Genomic DNA, 25,022 nt, shown 5'->3' with positions numbered 1-25,022 from the left:
AATATGTGATTTTTGAAAGTAATGGAAACATGAGACATTTGAGCTTAAGTTGATGAGAAAAAATGACTGGAATATTTGGAGACCAAGAAAGCAAGAACTTAATACAAAAAAGGATGAAGAGTCCTTCACATGAAGAAATAATTCTTGAAAGTAATAGAACTAAAGGAAGTTTGGACATAAGTTGATGAGAAAAGAAACTGAAAGATTTGGGGATCAAGAAAGAAAGAACTTTAAGCAAGAAAAGATAAAGAATCCTTTACACTTGTTGACATTCAATATATATTGGTGTAAAAATCCTTCATAAAACTAGTCTGAACGTGGACTTTCTTTTCTCTCCCCATCCATATTCAGGAAACCATTTTTTAATTTTCCAATAACAGAAAAATATGCTTTCTTTTATATGAACATCTGTGTGTTCAAACAAGCACCAGCAGTGTGGTCCTGATAAGCTGCTATGCATCTTCAACTCAAGACTGGGCAAAAACAGACATCAAGTTTTATTTCCTATATATTGCATATTCTGAATCTGATAGAGTCAAGCATCTGTAGGTTTAGAGATGAAAATGAGCATGTTAAATAGGACGATGATTAAGGATAAGGAAGTGAAGTTCTCACTTCCATCACAAGTTTGCTATTTTAAAAAATGCATTAGGCTCTAAAGGGACTTGCTCTAATGCATCTCACAACAGTTTACAAATACTTCTCTTTTTTCTCCTAAAAGTATTCACAGCCAGAAAATGCTCAACTTGCTAAGTCTAATTTGCAGAAAAGTTTTCCTTTGATATTATTTTCTTTCCTTTGGATAAATGTGAACGCGGCACTGTTTTTGTTTTTTTGTTTTGTTTTGTTTTGTTTTTTTGCTAAAGCTCAGAGTAGAGACTAATTTAGCTCCTATTGCTCTGTGGGGGTCTACATTATTCAGTCCTGTTCTCTTCAGTATCAACCACTGAGCAGGCCTAAAGACCATCTCACTATACAGGGGTCTCAAACTCAATTTACCTGGGGGACGCAGGTGATCCTTGAGTGCAAAGTCAGTAGTAAGCCTTGAACATTGGGGGGTGTGACCCAAACAACTAAAACAAAACAAAACAAAAAAAGATTCCTCTAGGGCAGGGCCACAAAATGTTGTACGGTGGGCCGTTTGTGGCCCGCGGGCCGCAAGTTTGAGGGTGTTGAGTCTTCCATCCATGTCACCATTCTAATGCCCCCCCAATCTGTTATTGTTCTTTCCTTATAACCACCATGGTGCTCCCAAACTTCTCAAACTTAGTATTATATTAGTACTTAGTAGCATCTAGATCGATGTTTCTCCATCTTTTTCCCACTCCTTCCCCTTCAGACTTTGTTTCCCTCCTGTGTTCCTCTTGCTCTACCAGTTGAACTCTTGATTTCATGCAGTGACCCCCCCTAATTATGTGACTTTCACCTGTAACCCTTGAGTATCCTGGCACCTAAAGGGAGACTATCTGCCTTCTAGTTGAGAAACACTAGTTGAAATAAGATTCCATAAGTGACAGTCAAACATATTAAACAGAACTCCCCACTAACTTATCTCCACATCTAGTACAATTATCTATATTAGATTTACTGTTTAGCTAAAAGTCTTTCTGTGTATACCAGTACTTCAAGTTAAGTGATTTTTGCTCCTCTGTCCCCAATATTTTTAGTATCTCTGCCACTGTGTGTTTATGTTCTTTTCCCCTTCCTAGAAAATAAGCAATGACTCTGTTCTTTTATAAATCTAGTAGATGCAGGATCTAACACTGAAATGTCCTTAAATTTTTGCTGGATCAACTCCAAATTTTCTACACTAATTCTAAGTTTTTGAAATTACTTTGTATTAGGGACTGGAGAGATAGCATGGAGGTAGGGTGTTTGCCTTGCATGTAGAAGGATGATTGTTCGAATCCCGGCATCCAATATGAAGCCCTGAGCCTGCCAGGAGCGATTTCTGAGCTTAGAGCCATGATTAGCCCTTAAGTGCTGCCGGTGTGATCCAAAAACCAGAAAGAAAAAAAGAAATAAATAAATTACTTTGTATTAATTTTCTCTTTCTTTAATTTTTAAAAGAGACAAATAAACCAGATACTTAGAGAAACCCAGCAGGTTTCATGTAATTTTATTGTTTGCTTTGAATCATTTAAAATATCATTTAAAATATTTATAGCAACAAATAATTTTAGCCTAAGCGTATAACTTTAAGAACAAAAGTTGATGTACCATTTATCTCTATTTAATATGAAAAAGAGAATTTGCATTTATTAAACTCCATCCATATGCCATGTATTAAAATATATTATCTTGTTATTCTCACTTGTCATGGTAATATTATTCTTACATTTCATGTGGAGAAATAAAGGCTCAAAGAATAAAAAGAACCACTGTTTTATACTCTGTTTTCATTATTAAATTTCATATTTATTTGAATACATACATATACTCATTTTAATTTAAAATCAAACTATACTGACATTGTGCCAAAATAACTGCTCTTAAGGTCAATTAATCTGAATATTTCCTGGTAAAAATGAACCCTTTAAGTGGTGCTTTATAACAATAACAGAATACTCCATCATTACCTATCAGCCATTTTGGAAATTTCCCAAAACCATATATTGATTATAATCCTTGATAAGTTGTGTTACCAAGACTTTTTCCTCAATTTATTTTCTCTTCTTTTGAGTCTATTTTGTATAGCATAGTTGGAAGGTTGCCTAGAAAATTATGAAATCACTCAAAATAAATAGTAATTGTTCTAACTTTCTGAGGAAAAAAAGAAAATGTTAACTTCAATATAATGAAGTTTCTCTGATATTTTTCTAATTGTAGGTGTTAGCATCTGTTGTTGAAAATCTTTGGCTTGATTGATAAGAAGTGGGCTGAGGACTGGAGCCACAATCAACTGTTTACATTAAATATTATATCTTCATGACATATGTCCAGTGTCACTGATTACATCTTTAGGCCAGCATTAATAACATTCATTTTTGTATTCATTTGTAATATTGTATTAGAAATTCTCACTTATATAAACTTATATAAAGCGTTGGAAAGGCCAGACCAATTGTAGAGTATGGGCATGCAAATGGCCTGCATTTGATCCCTGACATCTCAAATGGTCCCATAAAAGCTGCCAAGAAGATTCTTGAGTGAAGATTCAGGACTACTTCCTGAACATTGCTGCATGAGGCTCCAAAACAAAAAGAAGGTAAAGCAATGGATACCATCTTACAGTGTTGGAGCATGGCAACGCAACAATTGCTTTCTCTGCCTCTTCAAAATCACTATTAATGCTGGGATAGTGAGTTGCTCACATTTCTGGAGAGAGACTACAATTTATACCATTTGCCATTAATTCTACCACCCACTTTTTAATGTATATAGCCTCTCAAGAGACCATCAGAAAAAGTGCCAAAGATATTCCCAAATAGCCACCCCTCCCCTCATTTCCTACTGCATACTCCCCTCTAGGGAACCTTACAGAGGAGTGAGTGGAAGAGAAAGAAACAAGCTTCAAGGAAATATGAAGTGCTTGAAATGAAGAACCAGGGGTGAAGTTGGAAATGTTCCAGGGGGACTTGATTCAGGTTAACACAATCACAAGATAAACAAATGCTTTCTTTCCAGGACTCTGGAAAAAGCATTCCTAGTTTTATTCCATTTGTCTCAAATGTGTGCTAGAACTTCAGAGAACACTAAAGAAATTATTTAGTGCAATCAACTCTTACGTATAAACAAGCTAACCTTCTGGAGTAAGTAGTAAATGTTTTCAGTAGCAGATAGTTATTTATTCTCCAGTTCTTCATTGTTTTTTCTCAAGACCCTTCTTATGTTAAGATTTATATTGAATGCTCTCTTATTTTCTTCCATTTTATAAGTACTGAGAGTAAGTATCTCTTCAGAGGCTTTTCTTAGTCAAAAAGACGTCCCACATAGACTCATTGAATTCTGCTTTCCCCCATTTTTATTACTTTATTTTAAAAAATTAGGATATAATTCAAATATAGAATTTTTATTTTTATAGCATTACTTGAAAGAATTAAGATATAATTCAAATATGAAATTTGTTATTGCTTGAAACAGATTAGCTTAACTATGTTAACTCATTTATCTACTTTCAGTTATTTGAAAAGTCTTAAAAGGTTACTAGTATAGAAGGTAATCATATTTCTTCTAAGCAATATGTAGATTCAATGATCCAATGAGCGTTACAGTATTACACGGTGATCATGATACTGATTTTGGTACTTATAAATAAATAAGAAAATGAAAGAAATTTAAAAAAAGTGTAAATACTGTTATTCTACAAAGTATTATAAAATGTAAGTTTCAGCTTTTATCGTTCTAGTCAAAAACACTAAAACTATAGGCTTAATTTGTTTTCTTGAAAATTGAGTAAAGACAGCAGAAAATAAATGTTCTTTAATACATTAATATGACTTCTCTGTTGGAATGATTTAAATAATGAAAGAAATTATAAACCTAGGTAATTTTAAATCCTATTATCATTGATTTGAAACAACTTTTTTTTTTTTTTTTGGTTTTTGGGTCACACCAGGCAGTGCTCAGGGGTTACTCCTGGTTCTGTGCTCAGAAGTCACACCTGGCAGGCTCGGGGAACCACATGGGATGCAGGGATTCTAATGGGGTCCCTCCTGTGTTGGCCACTTGCAAGGCAAACACCCTATGGCTATGCTATCTGGCTCCCCTATTGAAACATTTTGAAACAAATAGAAGAGTTTAATAGTTCAAGGATCAACATCAAGATTAGTTTATTATTTTTTTCTAGAATCTCAGTCAGTTTATTTTGACTCTCTTAACTTTACTATCTATGAACAAAGATAATATTACCTAAAAGAAACAATAAGCCTATTTCGTAAATTATTCAGTGGCAACATAGTATTAACCAGTACTGGCTCTGAATTTTAAAAGCAACATTCATAATTAAATAGCATGTAAATAATTATTGAAAATAAATGCTGAATTCAAAATAGCATTTTCAGTTCCTTAAACCACTAGGTCGATTTTGCAGGAACTGAGAAGCAGCACCTAAGAGCATGTTGACATTATGTAGGACTTCCCTACCACAGAACATTTAGAATGTGTTCAAACCAAACCTACCAATTTGTCAAAAGAAAGAGGGTAAAAATCTCTCCAATTAAACTTTATTGCTGCACTAAAATGTTTACCTCTGATTGCGTTAGCTCTGCTGATTAATTGTTGAAATACAATGTTGTGCATACTATTTTTCTTTCCATTAGGACATCTTAGTAATATTCTAATGTTTCTTACATTGTGTGACAGACATAAGCAATGATTGGTCACTTTGATTTTGAATGATTTATTTCACCCCACTTAATGTGTTATTCCTTTTGTTTATTAATGAATGCCTTAAGTACTTGCAAAACAAATTACCTTTCTTTTTCGACAGCAGTCTTGACATTAAAATGCCAACCTGATGTTATGATAAGTCAGAACACACTAGCTATATTGCAAGTTGTATACACACAGGAAGCTGTCTTTACCAGCTAATTTCAGAAACTTATTTTCAACCAAGTGCTAAGTATTTTTAAGTTGTAAAATTTGGTAGGAATGGCAAATAATATCTGACATTTTAAAAACTACTCATGTGATCCATCGTAGTAAGTATAAACATATAAAATAAAAATTTACACACATATTATAATTTACAGGGTTTATATATTTGTATTTTCTCACTCCACTCATCTCCCATCTTATAGAGAGTGAAATTGAGTTTCAAAAAGCTTAAATAATTTAATCAAATAGATTCTTCAGTTTAAGTAGAAACTTTAGAGTTAAGACCTACAGTAGTTACTGTGTTTGATATTGTCCTGCTATTGTTATGAAATGTTTATTCATCACAGTTGGAAGGAAATGACTATAACTCATTTTTAAATAATTAAAATCTTATCTATTAATGAAGTAATATTAATCTTTATTAAGTAAGGGAACTTTATATATTTAAAAATTAGAATTGAGAGCTAGAGAAATTGGAGCTATGTATGCAGCAATCTCATCTTTGTCACAGGAACCATATGGTTCCCTGGGCATCACAAGGCACAGCTCTGGATGCCCAAAGCACAACAATGGTATATCTCCAACTCCACAGGGCCTGAAGAGCACTTCTCTGCCCTAGCATTGAACCAGCCAAGCCACAGTGTAGGAGGCTACCACTGAGCTCTCTAAGCACTGTTTCAGAGACCCTCTCTTACACACACACACACACACACACACACACACACACACACACAAATTAGTAAACCCTGTAAGTGCTAGATTTAAGCAGTGGAAAACTATGAGTATGACTAAACCAGTTTCCAGATAGTTTTAAGGAAATAAACAACATAAAAATTACTTAGAAAAAATAATGTTTAAATAATTGTGAGACTCTTTACCCCATAATTTTCCATAGTCTTTCCAGAATTAAATATGGAATCATTATATAGATTTTCATTATTATCGGGAAAAATTATATATATGTTACATTTTACCTGCATTTGATCTAAAGCACTAAAAAATGGTGTAGCAGGAACCATATCTTCACTGTATGTAAACAATATATGAAAATGTTTTTTTCCTGTTGCTGTTGCCATAAACTGTGCCAGTTCCAATGTTGGGATCTGAGGTTCAGGGTTGGATGCTTGATGTCTAATCAATTGAGGCCTAAGACAAGTCTCCATGATAAATGCTCAGGGTGAAAGGTGCCCCTGCACTATAAAATTTATAAGTTTCTATCCTTATTAGATAAAAACTTCTTTTTATATGTAATAATTTCCCCATTGTGGTATGCCTATGCAAAAAGGAACAATGCCACATGCTAATCCTGGTGCATATGGAGTAAAAATAACAAACTAAACAATCTCTATAACATGATTTTAACCTGAGCTCATACAAACAAAACAAAGACTTTTCTACAAGAATTTTCCACTAACTAGACCCAAAACAGGGATGGGAAGCTGCCTCTAGCTATGGAAATAGATAATAAGAATTATAACTATTAAGAAAACGCATCTACAGAAACATACAATGGATATATAGATATCCCCTTTTAGTCTTTTGAGATAATTGGGGAAGGGTGGATCAAGAGCATAGTTTCAGCCTGAATGCTGCCCTGGCACCACCCTGCTCCAGGATAGGTTTATATGACACCCTGACAGCGAGGAAGCAGCAACAACTTTATCTAAGGTCAAGTTGCCCTACTTTACCACCTAATGGTAAGATGAAATCAGAAGATGCTCTGTCTTAGGATCTGTGCAAAAACCAGTATCTCTAATTACAGAAGATTAACTTTGACAACAGCAACTGAGCAGAACTTTTTCTAGGACCATAAAGAAAGACCTTGGGTTTGGATAACCAACATGCCCGAAGCCTGTAGTCGGTCTTTTGACAGTATGCTTCATGGATGGAGACACCCTGCATCTCTTAGACCAATAGAATTTCCTTTCAAATTTCCCCCGATGTTGCTGTACCTGTGCAAAAAAAAAAAAAAAGCCACATCTGCCCCTACCCCTTTTTTCTTTTAATGTTATTTTTATTCTAGATAGGGGCTCCCATCTTTTTCATAGAACCTGAATCACATTGAGTGACAAAAACATGGTCAGATCTAAAGACCCAAGCCCAAGTCAACAACAGTAGAATCAAGAGACCTAAACTATAACAAGTTAAACACAAAATGTACCTGCTACACGAGTACTCCTGGGGGCTAAGGGTGAAGGTATGGGATGTATGCAAGGATCTATGGTGGAGGGAGGTCAACACTGGTGGTAGGAATAGCCCTAATTCACTGTCACTATATGTCTGAAATACAACTGTGAAAGACTTGTAAAAAGAGGGGTGGGGTTCCAACCTTTATTTCTATGTTCATTTATTCAGCAAGCATTTGCTCAAGACTTAGCATGAACTTGGCCCAATTAATATTTTCTGAAAAGCAAAAGAAAGGAAAGGAACAGTATCCCTTTTTAGGTGGCTTCCATATGCTGCAAAGGGAAATAACAAAGCTACTTGAAAACATGTATGAATATTGAGCAAGTGAGAAGGCATAGATAAATGTGGTTGGGAGACAAAGTAAAATGTTCATGTGTGGTATTACAGAGGATCCTTTGGAGACAATAACAGGAGTTTTTGGAAGGAAAAATGACAGATTTTAGCAAAGGGAAAATAAAAGAAAATTTATATTTCCATTGGAAACCTGTGAATATCTTTAAAGACAAGTAAAATGACTATAGAACATTGAGTTCATTGAGTTTCATGTTTAGAAATAAGCTTAAATAGGGAGATTTAAAGGTGGGAGAAATAAAGGTACAATATGTATCAAAACTGACCAGCATAAGCCAGTACGCTCAAAAGCATTCAAAAGCATTCAAAGAGAATGAGAGCTGTAGAATGAAAATGAAAATTCAAGTCCAAGAACCAGGAATCAATGAAAGAAATGATGCTACAAATTGGGAGTTGGGCAGATAAAATTGTCATGTAGAGAAATATATTGAAAGGAACAGTAAATAACAGTTGGAGAAAAAAAATAGTAAGTTTGATCTGGATAGCAGGAATTCGTTGGCCAATCAAAGAAAATGTCCTGTGGAGAGTTAGACAAGCAAGGGGCTTTGTTTTCAAAGAGCGGAACGACAGACTTGTGAGCAGATCTCTTTTGGTCATGTGAAGCGACAGCGAGATTCTAAGATGAGTGATATTAAGAAGGGCAAAAAGATTTTTGTTCAGAAGTGTGCTCAGTGTCACACCATGGAGAAAGGAGGCAAGCACAAAACTGGGGCAAATCTCAACTGGACAGGCTCCTGGATTCTCTCCCCTGGGGAGATGACACACTGATGGAGTATTTGGAGAACCCAAGAAGTACATTCCTGGAACAAAAATGATCTTTGCAGGCATTAAGAAGACTGAGAGGGCCGTGTTGATAGCTTATCTCAAAAAGCTACTAATGAATAAAAGTTAACACCACCTTATTAATTACAAAAATGTCTCAGGACTATTTTATGTCCATCATATTTAATTCCATCTCATTCTTCATTCATCAGAATTCAGATCATGAGTGGCTGGTATTTTTTGTTGCATAAAAAATGTAGCTTATTTTTGTTGGACTGCCCTGATCTAAGTAAGATTGGCTTGTTTAAATGACTTCTGATCAGCTTTTTGAATTTTTATAATTCCGGGTCAGTCATTTGCAAGTGCAAATCACTGTTTGCCCCTTCTAAAGATATGATTGAACTTAATTGGTCACATTCACCTTTCCAAGAGATGGGGATTGCAATTTACATACCTGTGAGAGAATAGTTTTCTATTCAGATTTCTATAACTGGCTATGTTAACATACTTAAATATTGAGGAGATCACTATCTCTTAAAACAGAAAGACTTCAGACTTGACCCCCAAACCCAAAGTCAATGACAACAGAATCAATACACAATCTACAACAAGCTGTACAAGTGGGGACTACTTACACTAGCATTCTGGGGGAGGGGGTAAAGGAGGGAGATATGGGATGCATGCTGGGAACAGAGGTGGAGGGAGGACAACACAGGTGATGGGATTGCCCCTCATTTATTGTCATTATGTACCTTTAATATCATTGTGAAAAATTTGTAATTCACTTTGGCCACAATAAAAATTAAAAAAAGAAAAAAGAACAGGAACACTAATCTGTTTTAGGTTGTGTTCATTAGCCTAGTAAAGAAAAAATACAGAATAAGATGACAGTGACCCTTAAATCTTTTTTTTCTTAATTATGCCAACTAAATTCAAAATTCATTAAATCTAAAATGTCTTTCACTTAATAAAAAGTATTTTATTGTGATATACGTATAGTATCAAATAAAAAATACTTAACACTTCTCTAAAAGGGGGAGGCTTTGTTTTTATTGTTATCTACCTGTCTCATTGTATAGTAATGAAATTAATGAGCCTAGCTCTTCTTTTTCATGACTGGAGAGGCAAACATCCACTCTCTTCTCATGCATAACAAACCCTCAGTTCTCCTGTCAGCTCCATCAAGTTGCTTCAGGCTACAAGAAATTCTAAAAATGTGGTGCTTGCTCCTAGAATAATAACCAAAAAGTACAGAGCAGGCTGGAGGTAGGTGTTTTGAGAAGGGGAATTCTTCCCTAAAGTAGGTTATAAATGCTAAATGGTGCTTTTGTTTTTTATCTTTGATTGTGGCTCAGAAGCTATAAAATAACATACACAGGGAAGTGGAGAATATACATGCCTCATAAGCTGATATTTTTATCATAACTGAGTCTTAAATTAACCCCCACCAAAAAGATATTAAAAATTTAAGTTGTTCAGGGGTCGGAGTGGTGGCACAAACTATAAGGTGTCTGCCTTGCATGCTCCAACCTAGGATGGACCATGGTTCCATCCCCCGGAATCCCAGATGGTCCCCCAATCCAGGAGCGATTTCTGAGAGCATATCCAGGAGTAACCCCTGTGCACAACTGGGTGTGGCCCAAAAAAGCAAACAAAAAAAGTAATTTGTTCAAAAGGCACCAATAGGATCTATGTTCAATTCTTGGGATAATTTTTAGGGCAATGAATATTATTTTTATAATTTTTATTGAGACCAATGTGAACAATAAGTCTTGCATAGTTATATATATGGTGCATAGTAACAGTGAATTAGGGCAATTCCCACCACCATTATTGACCTCCCCCACTCCCTGTTCCCAGCATACCTCCCATACCTCCACCCTTAGCACCCTGAACAGTGTAACAGATCCCTTTTGTGTATAGCTTGCTGTAGTTTGGGACTCTTTTTTTTTTTTTGGTTTTTGGGTTACACCCGGCAGTGCTCAGGGGTTACTCCTAGCTGTCTGCTCAGAAATAGCTCCTGGCAGGCACGGGGGACCATATGAGATACCGGGATTTGAACCAACCACCTTTGGTCCTGGATCGGCTGCTTGCAAGGCAAACGCCACTGTGCTATCTCTCCGGGCCCGGGACTCTTTATTCTATTGTGGTTGATTTGCATTGGGTATTTAGGTCTGATTATTTTTTATTTTCAATCATAGTTCGTGAGACTGCTTACCTCTGATACCATCCACTTTTGTTTTTTTCAATTTATGAGGCAGAGCAAGATGACTCATGTTATATGGTTCTTTTGAAAAACAAAAGTGGAGAGGAACCCCTGTCTAGAAGCTATAGTTATAAATTTAAAAGAAGAAAGAAAGAAAAACAAAAAAGGGGGGGTCTGGTGTGGCAAATTTTGTTGGTTTGTTTTCCATAGGTGCAGAAAGTATTGTGGAAATTAGAAAGGAAATTCCCTTGGCCTAAGAGATACAGGGTTTCTCCACCCTTGAAGCATAATGCCATAGGATCAACTACAGGCTCTGGCCATGCTCATATCAGGTTGTAATGTTTCCTTGTTGTCATGATGTCATATGAACATACCCTGGTGCAAATTGGTTCCAGAGCTTTCTTAGGGACTCCTTGGGGGGGGGGGAGTTTGATTCCTGATGCTATTGTGGGGAACTCTATCAGTTCTAAGGTTGAGATCTGGGTTTCAAGGTTGAACAACCAATGTCCAATCATGTGAGGTTTAAGTTGAGATCCCGTGATAAATATTCAGGGTGGGAGGTGCCCCTGTATTATAAACTTTATGCTTCTTATCCTTAGTATATAAGAACTTGTTTTTATACACAATATTTTCCTATTTTAGTGTGCTTATGCAAAAAGCAACGATGTCATATTATATTGTTGGTGCATTAGGGGTTAAAAATATAAGGTTATACAATATCTGTGCTGTGGGTTTGACCTGAGCTTTTATCCCATGCACAATTTTTCTTCTAGAATTTGTACTAAGCAGAACTGGAACAAGCAAAGAAAAGTAAATAAATAAATATACAAATAAAAATATTTAAAAAGGAATGGAGGAGGCTACCTTTACATTTGTAAATAGACACTCGGAGTATAACTATTAAGGAATCAAACATACATAGAAAATATAGATATCCCCTTTAAGTCTTTTGAGATAGTCTGGGTGGGGATGAGATCCAGGGCACATTTCGTCCCACACCATGGTTTTATTGAGACTGAAAAATGGTTTGCAGCAATAAGGGATCAAGTAGTATCCTTGAGCTGGGGGTCCTTCTGGAGCTGAAACTGGTAACATGCAACAGTCCATGTTGGGGGTGGAAATGTGAGAAATAGAGCCGCATAGAATGAGTCAGCAAGAGTGGTGGTTGCAGCTTCTTGCCAGGGTGAAAGATGTGAGACTGAAAGAGTATCCTTTCACTTTGGGAGCTAGGTGGCTTGTTGGGACAGGGGGTTGGTCTCAGTTCTTAATGAGTTAAGCACTTAGGGTAAAGAGGGTTAAATAAAGAGAGATAACAAATCAGGATTGAGGGTGTGAGAGGATAGAAGAAGTTCTGAATGGGGGGGATAATATATGAGTCTATATACAATATAGGCATGGCTTATTTACAGTATGAATTAGGCAAACATAGTGGAGTTCACTGCATACAAACTCATGCCTACTTATAGACAAACATTAGAGATCTATTCATAGTTTGTAATTGGAGGCCTTATGCTTATGGAATGGGTCAGAGTGCTTAAGAAATAACTGAATTTAAAAATAAATAAATAAATAAATTGCTTAGAAGATAGCAAAAAAGAAGAGAAAATAAAGATAGAAAAATAAATAAATTGGGTCAGTACCTCGAAGGGGAAAGGTTTTCCCATTTCTTGGTGCTTCATCAATAGCAGGGCTAAACTTTGCTAAATGAAGCTTTCATAGTTAGATTGTGCATGGAACATTTTAGGATAAACATAATTTTCATTACTAGAGTATTAAGCAATATGGTAGTGAGCAATATAAGAGGAGTCTAACTTATGTAGCATCATCCACCGTGTCTTGTGCATAAAGATTCCTTTCCTGGAAAGAAGCTGACAGCATAGGCATTATGATATAATAGTACCAGAGCTTAAATTGAAAAATTAGACTGAAGGAGAGAAGAAAAAAAGAAAGGATTATAGTAATTTGCAAAAACATACTCAATGAATGGGTCCTGTAACATAAGTCTATGGTATGCTGTTGTTTATTTTAGTGGTCTCAAAGGTCATAAGCTTTATTTCATAGTAGGGCACATAATCAAAAGGAAATGGGTAAATTAAAGTATTTTATCAAGACATTATCATAATTAGCACTGTATATGGAGTCTAATATTATAGGGCACTGAATTACAAAATTAGGTTTCCAACCTGTATCTCCAAGAACCTCTGTGAATAAACAAGCTGAAGAGTTATTTTGTACATAGTAAAATTAAAACATACTAATAGTAAGCACTGCAGCAGGAATCCCTTGCTTCCAATCATGTTCTGAACATATAAGTAATAGCATTCTGAATTTATCCTTCTTTTGGCTTACTTCATTTAACATAATATTTTAGTTCCATCCATGCTGCTGCAAATTGCATGATTGTCTCATTTCTTATTGCTATGTAGTATTCCATTTCATAGATGTACCACATCTTTATGATCCACACATGTTGTTGAACATCTAGGTTAATTCCAAATCTTGGCTATTGTACTGAGTACAATAGCTTTTGTCTTTCTATCTCAGTTTTAAATACCCAAAAGTATGAATTCTGGGTCAAATGGAAGCTCAATTTAGAATTTACTTAGAACCCTCCATACTTTTTTCCATAGGAGTTGGACCAAACATCATTTCCACCAACAGTAGATGAGACTTCCTTTCTTACCGCATCTCCACCAACAGAGATAGGTCTCATTATTTTTGATGTGTGCCATCCTCAGTGGTGTAAGGATGTACCTTATTGTTGTCTTGATTTGGATTTCCCTAATGATGAGTGATGGTAAACATGTTTTTATGTGTCTATTAGCTATCTGTTGGTCTTCCTCAGAGAAGTGTCTATTCATTCCTTCTCCCCATTTTTCTGTTTTTTTTTTTTTTGTTTTGTGGCATTAACCTTTGTGAGTGCTTTGTATATCCTAGATATCAAACTTTATTTCATCTGAGTGCAAAATATTTCCCATTTTGTTAGCTGTTTTAGCCCATTTTCTTTTGCCATACAGAAACTTTTTATTTAGGTTGATATTATAGGTCTTGCCATTGGCATTCTATTATCAAAGACATTTGATTTCAAGGTCTTTAACCCATTTAGAGTTGACTTTTATCTAAGGTGTGAGTTATGGATCAATCTTCAATTTCTTACAGGTGGTTATCCAATTGTTCCAATACCATTTGTTGAAGAGACTATCTTTGTTCCATTTCAAGTTCTTGGCTCTTTTGTCAAATATTAGTTGGCCATAGATTTGGGGATATGTCACTGGATATTCTACTCTGATCCATTGGTCTGAGACTGTCTTTGTTCCAGTACAATGCTGTTTTGATCACTATGACTTTATAGTAAAGCTTCAGGTTTGGTAAAGAAATGCCACACAGTCTCTTGTTTTTTCAATTTGGATTTGGCTAACCGAGATCTTTTGTGGTGCCACATGAACTTCTGACAGATAGAACCCACATATCAGAAACTATGAATCATGTTTAAAGAATCAAATTAAACCTCCAATCACTGATTAAACTGGCATCCAAGAGCTACTATTTTGAAATCTTCTAATACATAAAGAAGAAATTGGCTTTTCCTACAGAAATAAATCACTGACAAATAAACTTTGTTTTGAACAGAAAACTAGAAAGCAGAACTCGAGAAATATACAGAGTTCCATAGGACAAAACATATACAGAATTCCATTGGATAAATGGATCTCCCTTTAACCCCGAAATAGTGCTAGCCACAACATGATTGAAAATTATTACCAACTTTCAAAGGCTTCAACACTGAATCACCTTTACCTCTGCCAAGTCCCTTGACATGGAGCTCTCTACCACCATGCTTCACCTGTACACAGTAAGCTCCCAGGTTGGTAATATGGCCTTATCTAAATCCCCTGGAAGTTTGCTCCAGTTTATCTCAACCTGAGAACCCAACATCATTTTCCTTGTCAGATTTTAAACATTCCAATACAGTGAAGAGATAGATTACATTTGCCTTATTGAAAACAAATGATTATAGACATTTTATAAAATTATTTTTATTAATAAGTATGCAAATCAAATGGCCACCAGTCTATTAACTTTTCTTATCAAGATGAATCATTGAATTTAGCATCAATAACCTAGGAGAAAAGCTATGAACTTGTTCAGTAGCATGGTACATATTGAAAGGATAGTAATGGATAGAGCCTATGTAAAATATTGTCAATTTATAGGTTTCTGGTTGCATATATCATACCAGTATGATTTGCTGGAGTTTGCACTATTTTTTTAATTTTTAATTTTTTAGATTTCTTTTTTTTTTTTTTGGAGAGCAAGGAGGGGGTGCAGTGAGTTACACCTGGTAGTGCTTGGGCTTACTCCTAATTCTTTACTCAGGGACCACTCTTGGTGAGACTGGGGGAACCATATGAGGTGTCAGGGATCCAACCCATTACATCTAGCTGCATGCAAGGAAAGCACCATTATCTAATCTCTCTGGCTCCTCCTTTTAGTTTTTGAGTCCTCCCCAGCAGTACTTGGGTGTTACTTCCAGTTCAGTGTTCAGGATTGCTTCTGTGCAAACCAGGGCCCATCAGGATTCAACCCATATGCTTCCTGGCCCTACACTCAACCCTACACTCAACCAGGGCCCATCAGGATTCAACCCATGTGCTTCCTGGCCCTACACTCAAGCTGTTGATATATTAGTAGTGTTTTTTATGTTTACTAGAAAATAATGGTATATTTTTTATTTTATTAAAAGTTAATACTGAATGTAGTCATTTGACTAGTAGAATAACATCACTCTAACAGAATCTAGTCATTAGATTTGGCATTTAGCAGGTTGTCTAGTGGGGCCAGAGTGATAGCACATCGAATAGGTCATGTGCCTTGCACTTAGCCAACCTAGGACCAACCTGGTTCAATTTCCAGCATCCCATGTTGTCCCTGAGCCTACCAGGAGCAATTTCTGAGTGCAGAGCCAGGAGTAACCCCTGATGCTGCCAGGTGTGACTCACCACCTCCCTCCCAAAAAAAATATGTCTAGTATTGTTCACTATTTGCTTCATAGATACATATTGATCAAATCAGCTCATTGGACTAGAAGTTGCTGAAATAAATTATTCAAACTTGTTCCTTATATATGCTGAGAAATACTTTAATGGTTAAAAAAGTGGATGAATGAATGAACTCTTTTTTTACACTATTGTTTAGATAATTCATCTGTCTTTAAAAACTATAGGTAGTTGATTCAAGTGAATGGCTTGGATAATTTTTTATAATATCTTTATTTAAGCATCATGATTACAAACATGTTTGTAGTTGGGTTTGAGTCATAAAAAAGAACACTCCGCCTTCACCATGCAACCTTCCCACCACCAATGCCCTCCCATCTTCCTTCTCCTTCACCAACCCTGCCTGTATTCAAGGCAAGCATTCTATTTCTCTCACTTGCTACCATTGTCATGATAATTGTTACTGTAGTTATTTCTCTAACTGCACTCACCATTCTTTGTGATTAGTCCTTATGTCTATTGTCTCTGGGTATTATTACAATACTGTCTTTTATTTTTCTTAAATCCCACAGAAGAGTGAGACTATTCTGTGTCTATCTCTCTCCCTCTGACTTATTTCACTCAGCATAATAGTTTCCATGATCATTCATGTATAGGAAAATTTCATAACTTCATTTTTCCTGAAGGCTGAGTAGCATTCCATTGTGTATATGTACCACAGTTTCTTTAGCCACTAATCTGTTATCGGAGTCTGGATTGTTTCCAGATTCTGGCTATTATAAATAGCACTGCAATGAATATAGGTGTGCAGAAGACATTTTATTGTGTTTTTGTGTTCCTAGGGTATATTACTAGGAGGCTTGGATAATTTTTATAGTATAATGTACAGACACATCTTTGATTTGCTTTTTTTTTTGTCAGGCCATAACTATAAATGCTAAATCCACAATAGAGAAAGGAATGTTATATGTGTTCTTTGGCAATAATTCTGAAGACTATTTAGAGCAAGTGTTGCTTACCATCAGAAAATAGCTTATATGCTTTGATTAAAAATTCTACTGTATATTTCATAAGTTTATAATATATTGAAAGCTTTGTATAACTAAGTATTCAGAGAAATAAATTAAACTTTTGAGTGCCTAAATATTAAAGAAAGGGAAATAAAAAGAGAGAGGAATGGGAGAAAATTAGAGGAAACAAATCTCATAAAAGATATTGGCATTAAATGGCAAGCAAGTCTATAAAACTGACCTCAGAACTCACCTTCTCCACAAAACCTTCCCTGAGCTTTGGTACCCTTTAACTTGTCCTCTCACCCATTACATACAGAGCTGGCTTCTCCACTGAACCAGAGACTAAACTCTGAATTATCTGTTGTCACTCTCAGTGAGTCTTCCACCCACCCACAGAAATGAGTATTGATCATCTCAGTGAAAGCACAGCAAATTTTCAGGAAAGAATAGAGGGTGAAATGACCAAAGTAAGGAACTTTTGGTTTCTAAATATTTATTTCACTAACCTTTCATCAGTCTTCTAATTTGAAATCTCACAAAAGTATAAGAAATTCTGTTTTAAAAGTTTCATCTACTTTTACATTAAAGAGGACATAGCAATGCTTTGTTATGTTTTAGACAATGCTTAGTGGGGAGGCTCAAACCCAAAAATCCACCAAGGTACCAGACCCCAGAAAATACTGTCTAACAAGGTATGAAACCCAGAAAGATATTATCTAACAATGTACCATGTCCTTTCAAGTGTATAAAAATTAAAACACACCAACATACATATGTGAAGAGACTATGGATTTTGTCCTATTTCAAGGTAGGCACATAATTTAAAGGCTTAGAATTACCATTCTAAAAAGTAAGGAAGAGCTAAGTATATTTTGATATCTAGGAGCCACACCATTATAGTCTATAATGAGAAATTCATTTTTATGGGTGGAGACATCCTGTATCTAGTAGGCCAAGAAAATTTTCTTTCTAATTTCCCCAACATTTACTGCGCCTACGCAAAAAAAAAAAAAAATTGCCACACCTGTCCTCACTTTTTATATCTTCTAGATAGGGGCTCCAGCCTTTTTCATAGAACCTTAGAACTTTAATAATTTTGTTCTACTTCATTTCTATATCTTCTACAAATTAAAAAAAGAAAAAAAGTGGATGAGACCCAGGGGCCAAGTGGTCTCAGAAGTATTGAGTGGAAATAAAAAAAAATGGTCATATCTAAATACCTAAGCCAAAGTCAACAACAATAGAATCAAGAGACCCAAAGAATAACAAGCTAAACACAAAATGGACCTGCAACACTAGTAGTCCAGGGGGTTAAAGGTGAAGGTATGGGATGCATGCTTGGAACTATGGTGGAGGGAGGCCAATACTGGTGGTGGGAATGGCCCTAATTCTCTGTCACTCTATACTTGAAATACAACTTGAAAGACTTGTAATTCACAATGGTCTCAATAAAATTTAAAAACAGTCATAAACAGTTCTAAAAGCAAGGTTATGAAAAACGTTTTTTCTAATGGCTAATAGCAAAATAATTGCTTTCTTTGTATGAAGCATCTTTCATCAATGCATGATTATCTAGAAAGATAAGTTGCTTAAAATAAAAATATAAAATGAAGACATATTTGTTATTTGTAAAATGAATTACATGGATTTGGGGGGAAAAGTGAAATATTCATGACAAAATAGAGTTGTATCAAAGCCAGAAGAATTCATGTAGGGATTCAGGCACTTGTCTTACTGGAGCCACCCTTGTCCCTATCCCCAGCCAGGCACCTCTAGGATTGATGTCAACACAGAGTCATGAATTCTCTGAGCACTCCCAACTTAGTTCCAAGCACAAAATAAAAAGCAAATAGAGTTTTGGCATGTCCAAATTAAAAAACATTTGAAATTATGGCTAAATGTTAATGGAGGTCAAGCCATGATATTACCTGTGTCATTTTGAGATGCTTGGTTGAACTTGCTAAGACTAATGCCAGAGAACATACTTTTGTTTTCAGAGAAAAGCAACAACTTTTTTGTAGAAAAACATAAGAACTTACAGTTTTTTCCTCAAAGAAATTGTACAGAATTGATCTAGTTCCACATTAAAGTCAAATCTAGGCAGCTATACAAAAACTAACCAATGTTGTCCAGATTATAATAAGGATGCAATTAAGTGAGCCTACTTTAGGTCCCAATCTGGGAGACTGAGAAATTGGATGGGAAATGGAACCAGGAAAGAATCAAGGTAAAAGAAATGGGATTGGTAGGATATATATAGAAAATACATGTTTGAACAGTGGCAGGCCTTCGATTGTTTACTCTTCTACATAAATTTAAGATCATTGCTTGGTATATTTCTTCCAAATGATCTAATATTGACTGAACATGAAAAGTCAATTCTTGGACATTTTAGAAAATTTGAAAATAATCTAGGGTACAGAGAAGCAAATAAACAAACTGGGCATATGATTTGCTTGCAGGAGGCCCAATTCAATCACCAGAACAACTACTAAGAGCAAGTTTGAGACACTGAATCAGGGGTAGTCCATAAGCATTGCCAGGTTTGTAAACGCACACACATACACACAGACACAGACACAGACACAGACACACACACACACACACACACACACACACACATATATATTGCTAATGTAGAAGAAGGCAGAGCACAGAATCAAGAGAGCTGGAACAAGCTTTCTAGCTGTTGATAGACACTTTGTGTAGATTAGGAAATTTTTTTTTCCTGATATAAAGATAACTAGTTCTGCAAATCTGCCATAGAGCATGTCTGATGAATAGACTTCAAAATAAGTAGAAGAGACACAACTGCTTGTTCTCAATAAAGCTAAATTTTTTCTCTTATATTGTAACTGTGCAGTTTACTATATACTTTATGAGGCTTTTATCTTTTATTTCATAAAACTCTACTGAAAAGAATACGTAAAGGATCTCATTTTAAGAAAAGTATGTCAGGACCTCTTAAATCAATCATCTTTAACGGTGCTTACTGCCAAAAGTCTCTGGGAGGAAATAAAAGTCATGAAATTTGTATATATATATATATGGCAAAATGCAGTATTTTGTGTTCTGAATATTGAGTCTGGCAAGCATAAGAAATTCTATTTTAAAAGTTGCATTTACTTTTGCATCAAAGAGGACATAGCAATGCTTTGTTATGTTTTTAGTGGGGAAGCTCAAACCCAAGAGAAAAAAATGCCTGAAACTTAGTACGTTCTCAACAAATATGTTTGATTGAACAACTGCTTTTGAAAAACTCAATTTGTACTTTCTTCCTGTCAATAAATAGACTTTTCTGATAAAAAGGAAATAGTATTTTTTTTCTGAGCAGTACAGCTGCTAATGCAATTTATCTCTAAATGATTCCAAATTATTTTTATTACCTTTGTATTCAGTATCAGTGCCTCTTATTATGACTAAACTGCGAAGAACTGTCTTGAAGTCAGTAAAAAGTGAACTTTTTGTATAGGGAGATGGATTTTATTAAACAGTTTTTATTTGCATGGATATATCTACTTTTTAAACAATGTATCTTCATATGCAGACATATGTATGGCAGTCAATATTCTTCACAGTTGGGAGATAAATTTAAATAAATGTATATAATATTTTATGTATAAAGCTGTCAACACTGATATTTGTGTTGAGTCCTGAAAAGGAATTGTATAAGGTTAGAGAGAGTACAGTGGAGAAGACTTTTGTCTTGTGGGTGAGTTCAATCCCCTATAACACAAATGAATCTCAGTCACACTAGGAGTGATCTCCTCTGTGTAGAGCCCAGAGTGACTCCTGAGCAGTGCTGAACATAGCCCCAAAACGAAATAAAAGGACAAAAAAAAAAAAAAACAGAGAAATTAATATATAGGTAACTAAAGAATATCATATTTAGATTTTGTTTCTTAATGGAGAGTGTAAAGTATCCCTTCCCTCCAACTTTCTGTTAATGGTCAGACCTGCCCACACTGGGTATGGGTGGGGGATCTTGAGTAAAGAATAACAGTTTGGCTGGGGAAGGGAGGAAAGTAAGAGGCAGAGAACCATAGGAGAAGCAGGAGAAAAGAAGCTTCTTGGAATGAGCTTAGCATATAAGCCATTTGAGGAAAAGCATATGGCAGATAGGGCCTTGGAATAAAACAAGGTGACTCCAATGAAACTTTAACTGACTGTAAATTAGTTTGCCACTACTACTCATCTTCAGACCCACAGGCCTAAGAGTCATGCCATGTCAGGAGAGAACTCACCCAACATCTGGTTCTTTATATTTTATAATTGCATGCAACAGGAGGAGGTACAATTGGCAGGGCTCGGTGCTTACTCCCAAGTCTGCATTCAGGGTTCTGTCCACTGGTGCTGAGGAGACCATATGTGATGTCAGGAATCAAACCCAGGTTGCTGACTGCAAAGCAAGAATCCTAACCACTGTACCCATTTTAGCCCCAAGAATTACACTTTTTTAGAAAAGAGAAAAGGCAATTTAAAAGAATTCAATAGAATGTCTATTTTACCTCACCCAAATAGAGTTAATTCACCCCAACAAAAATTCAGCCTGGTAGTTTAGGCTTAAACTTCTCAAGAAAATCCAATTTGAAAGTGAAGTTATGTTTTTCAACGTTGAACATGTCTTTACAGGTGACTAGTCAAAGCAAAAGCAACACTTTAATCTAGATTTTCAGAATGCAGAAGAAATGAACAAAAATATATACTATGGCAATAATTTTCTTGTTACCTTAAATAGTCTGCTATCTTTGGGTCTAAATAATTGGAAATCATTAGAAAATTTTGTCTAATGACAGTAAAATGATGGGAAGAGAGAGTTGTAGAAAGGGAAATTGGAAGAAGGTAATATCTGGCCCCAAATAAAGACTAAAATAGGTATTAAATCAATATAAAGTTATTCATAGAAAAAAAAATAAAGTTTGCCAGTCAGTTGGATTTGGAAACTCAGCTTCCTTGAGTAGTTTCAATGTCCAAGAGGCGACAAATTAACAAAGCACTGACAAGAGTTATATTGAGCCAGTTTGTGTAGGTGATTCCTAGGAAGCAATCTATATACAATGTTTTTTAAGGCAATGTTGCCTTAGAGCAGGGCTCCTTACACTTTTTAAACAGGGTGCCAGTTAACTGTCCCTCAGACAATTAAGTGTGGCCTGAGCCCTATTTCCCCAAAGAAGGCATAGGTCATATGGTGTTGAAGCGTATATGTTGTAAAAAAAAAAAAAAAAAAAAAAAAAAAACTAAATATCAATACAATCCTGGAGAAGCCTCCCATCTTTATTTTTCCCAACTTTAAATTATTATAAAAATCGGGGCCGGGCGGTGGCGCTGGAGGTAAGGTGCCTGCCTTGCCTGCGCTAGCCTAGGACGGACCGCGGTTCGATCCCCCAGCGTCCCATATGGTCCCCCAAGAAGCCAGGAGCAACTTCTGAGCGCATAGCCAGGAGTAACCCCTGAGCATCACAGGGTGTGGCCCAAAAAACAAAACAAAAAAAAATTATTATAAAAATCATAGTAGTCAAAGCAGTGTGGTCATATGAGGAAAAGAAAAAACAGACTCTCATACCAATGAAATAAAACAAAGATCCCAGTGACAGACAGTCAGGATATATATGGTCAGCTTGACTTTAATAAAAGGAACAAAGTATATAAGACAGAGTAAGTAAAGTTTATTTAACAAATGGTGTTCAGATAAATAGTGAACTAGACCCCTAGCTAACACAAGGCATCAAAGTCCATTCAAATTAGAATAAAGATATAAATATTAACCATAAGTCTATAAATTATACTGAGCAAAACATAGGCTTGACATTGAATCCAGAGGCATTTTCAGTGATTCAGTGTCATTTTCCAGGCAAATAAAGTAACAATAAATAAGTGGTTCTAAATATAACTAAGAAATTTCAGCTCTACAAAGGAAGCTGGTCAGAGTAAAAAGATTCCCCACAAACTGGGAGAAATACATTTGTCTATCACTTATCTGACGAAGAGCACTGGTAGAACTAACTGTACAAGGGGGAAAAAAAACTCATCAAAAATAAGGGGAAGAGATGAACAAAAAGAAGTCAAAGAAGACCTACAGATAAAAAAGAAATATATGAAAAATATTCCACAACACTGATTATCAGGGAAATGCAAATCAAAACAAGTAGATGACATCTCACACTAGTGAGACTGGCACACATAACAATGAAAAAGAACAACCTTGGCATTGGCAGGGATGTGGAGAGAAGGAACTTTCATCCATTTTCGGGAGGATTTTTGCTTGGTTTAACTTCTTTGGAAAACCATATGACACCTCAAAAAAACTGAAAACTGAGCTTCCATATGATCCAGCAATTGCAATTCTGGGCATCATTCTCATGGTCAAAAATAAATTATCAGAAAAAAAAACATTTGTAGTCCTATGTTTATTGCAGCATCATTCACAATAGCCCAACTCTGGCATCCTCCCAAGCTTCTAAGAACAGCTAGCTTGGTTAAAAAATAAAACAAAACAAAACAAAACAAACATAAAAACAACATAACCAGTTGTGTCAACACCACTTGTTGAAGAGGCTTTCCTTGCTTCATTTTGGATTTCTTGCCTCTTTATCAAAGATAAGTTAATTGTATGTCTGGGGAACATGCTCTAAATACTCAAGTCTATACCACTGATCTGTGGATTTGTCTTTATTCCAATACCATGCTGTTTTAATAACTATTGCTTTGTAGTACAGTTTAAAATCGGAAAGAGTAATGTCTCCCATATTATTTTTCCCAAGTATTGCTTTAACTATTATTTGTGGGTGTTTATTGTTCCAAATGAGTGTCAGAAGTGTTTGATCCTTTGAAAAATGTCATAGGTATCTTTAGAGGGATCTCATTAAATCTGTACAATCCTTTGGGGAGTATTGCCATTTTAATGACATTAATCATGCCAATCCATGAGCAGGATATGTGTCTTCATTTCCTTGTGTCCTCTCCTATTTCTTGAAGCAGGCTTTTGTAGTTTTCTTTTATAGGTCCTTCATCTCTTTAATTAAATTGACCCCCAAGATACTTGAGTTCGTGGGGCACTAATGTGAATGGGATTGTTCTTTTAATGTCCATTTCTTCTCTATCATTAGTGTATAAAAAACCAACTGATTAGCCACTTGCAAAAAAGTGAACTCAGACCTCCATCTAACACCATGTACAAAGATCAAATCCAAATGGATTAAAAACCTTGGTATCAGGCCTGAAACCATAAGGTATATAGAACAACACATTGGTAAAACACCATATGACATTAAGACTAAAGGCATCTTCAAGGAGGATACAGCACTCTCCAAACAAATGGAAGCATAAATAAACAGATGGAACTATATTAAGCTAAGAAGCTTCTGCTCCTCAAAGGAAATAGTGCCTAAGATAAAAAAGCCACCCACAGAATGGGAGAAACTATTCACCCAATACCCATCAGATAAGGGACTAATATCAAAAATATACAAGGTGCTGACAGAACTTAATAAGAATAAACATCTAACCCCACCAAAAAATGAGAAGAAATGAACAGACACTTTGCCAAAGAAGAAACACAAATGGCCAAAAGGCACATGAAAAATGCTCCACATCACTAATCATCAGGGAGATGCAAATCAAAACTACAATGAAGTACCATCTCACACCACTGAGAGTGGCACACATCACAAAGAACATGAACAATCAGTGCTGGCGGGGATGTGGAAAGAAAGCAGCTCTTATTCACTGTGGGTGAGAATGCCATCTAGTGCAGCCTTTAGGAAAACAATATGGAGATTCCTCAAAAGACTGGAAATAGAGCTCCCATTTGATCCAGCTATTCCACTCCTAGTGATATACCCTAGGAACACAAAAATACAATACAAACATCCCTTTCTCACAGCTATATTCATTGCAGCACTATTTACAATAGCCAGACTCTGGAAACAATCAAGATGCCCTTCAACAAATGAATGGCTAAAGAAACTC

The 25,022-nt window shown here is 35.7% G+C and overlaps 1 protein-coding gene and 1 pseudogene across 3 annotated transcripts in view; both read left to right on the top strand.

Annotated features, from left to right (window-relative positions):
- SYT1 (synaptotagmin 1) overlaps nucleotides 1-25,022 on the top strand; it is a 594,801-nt gene that overhangs the window by 353,856 nt on the left and 215,923 nt on the right. The window lies entirely within an intron of this gene.
- Nucleotides 8,698-8,968, top strand: LOC126022887 (cytochrome c-like; annotated as a pseudogene).

Source organism: Suncus etruscus, chromosome 11, assembly GCF_024139225.1.
Source record: "Suncus etruscus isolate mSunEtr1 chromosome 11, mSunEtr1.pri.cur, whole genome shotgun sequence".
Classification (NCBI taxonomy): domain Eukaryota; kingdom Metazoa; phylum Chordata; class Mammalia; order Eulipotyphla; family Soricidae; genus Suncus; species Suncus etruscus.
Note: the sequence above shows the minus strand (reverse complement) of the source record. Positions and strands in the feature narration are given on the sequence as shown.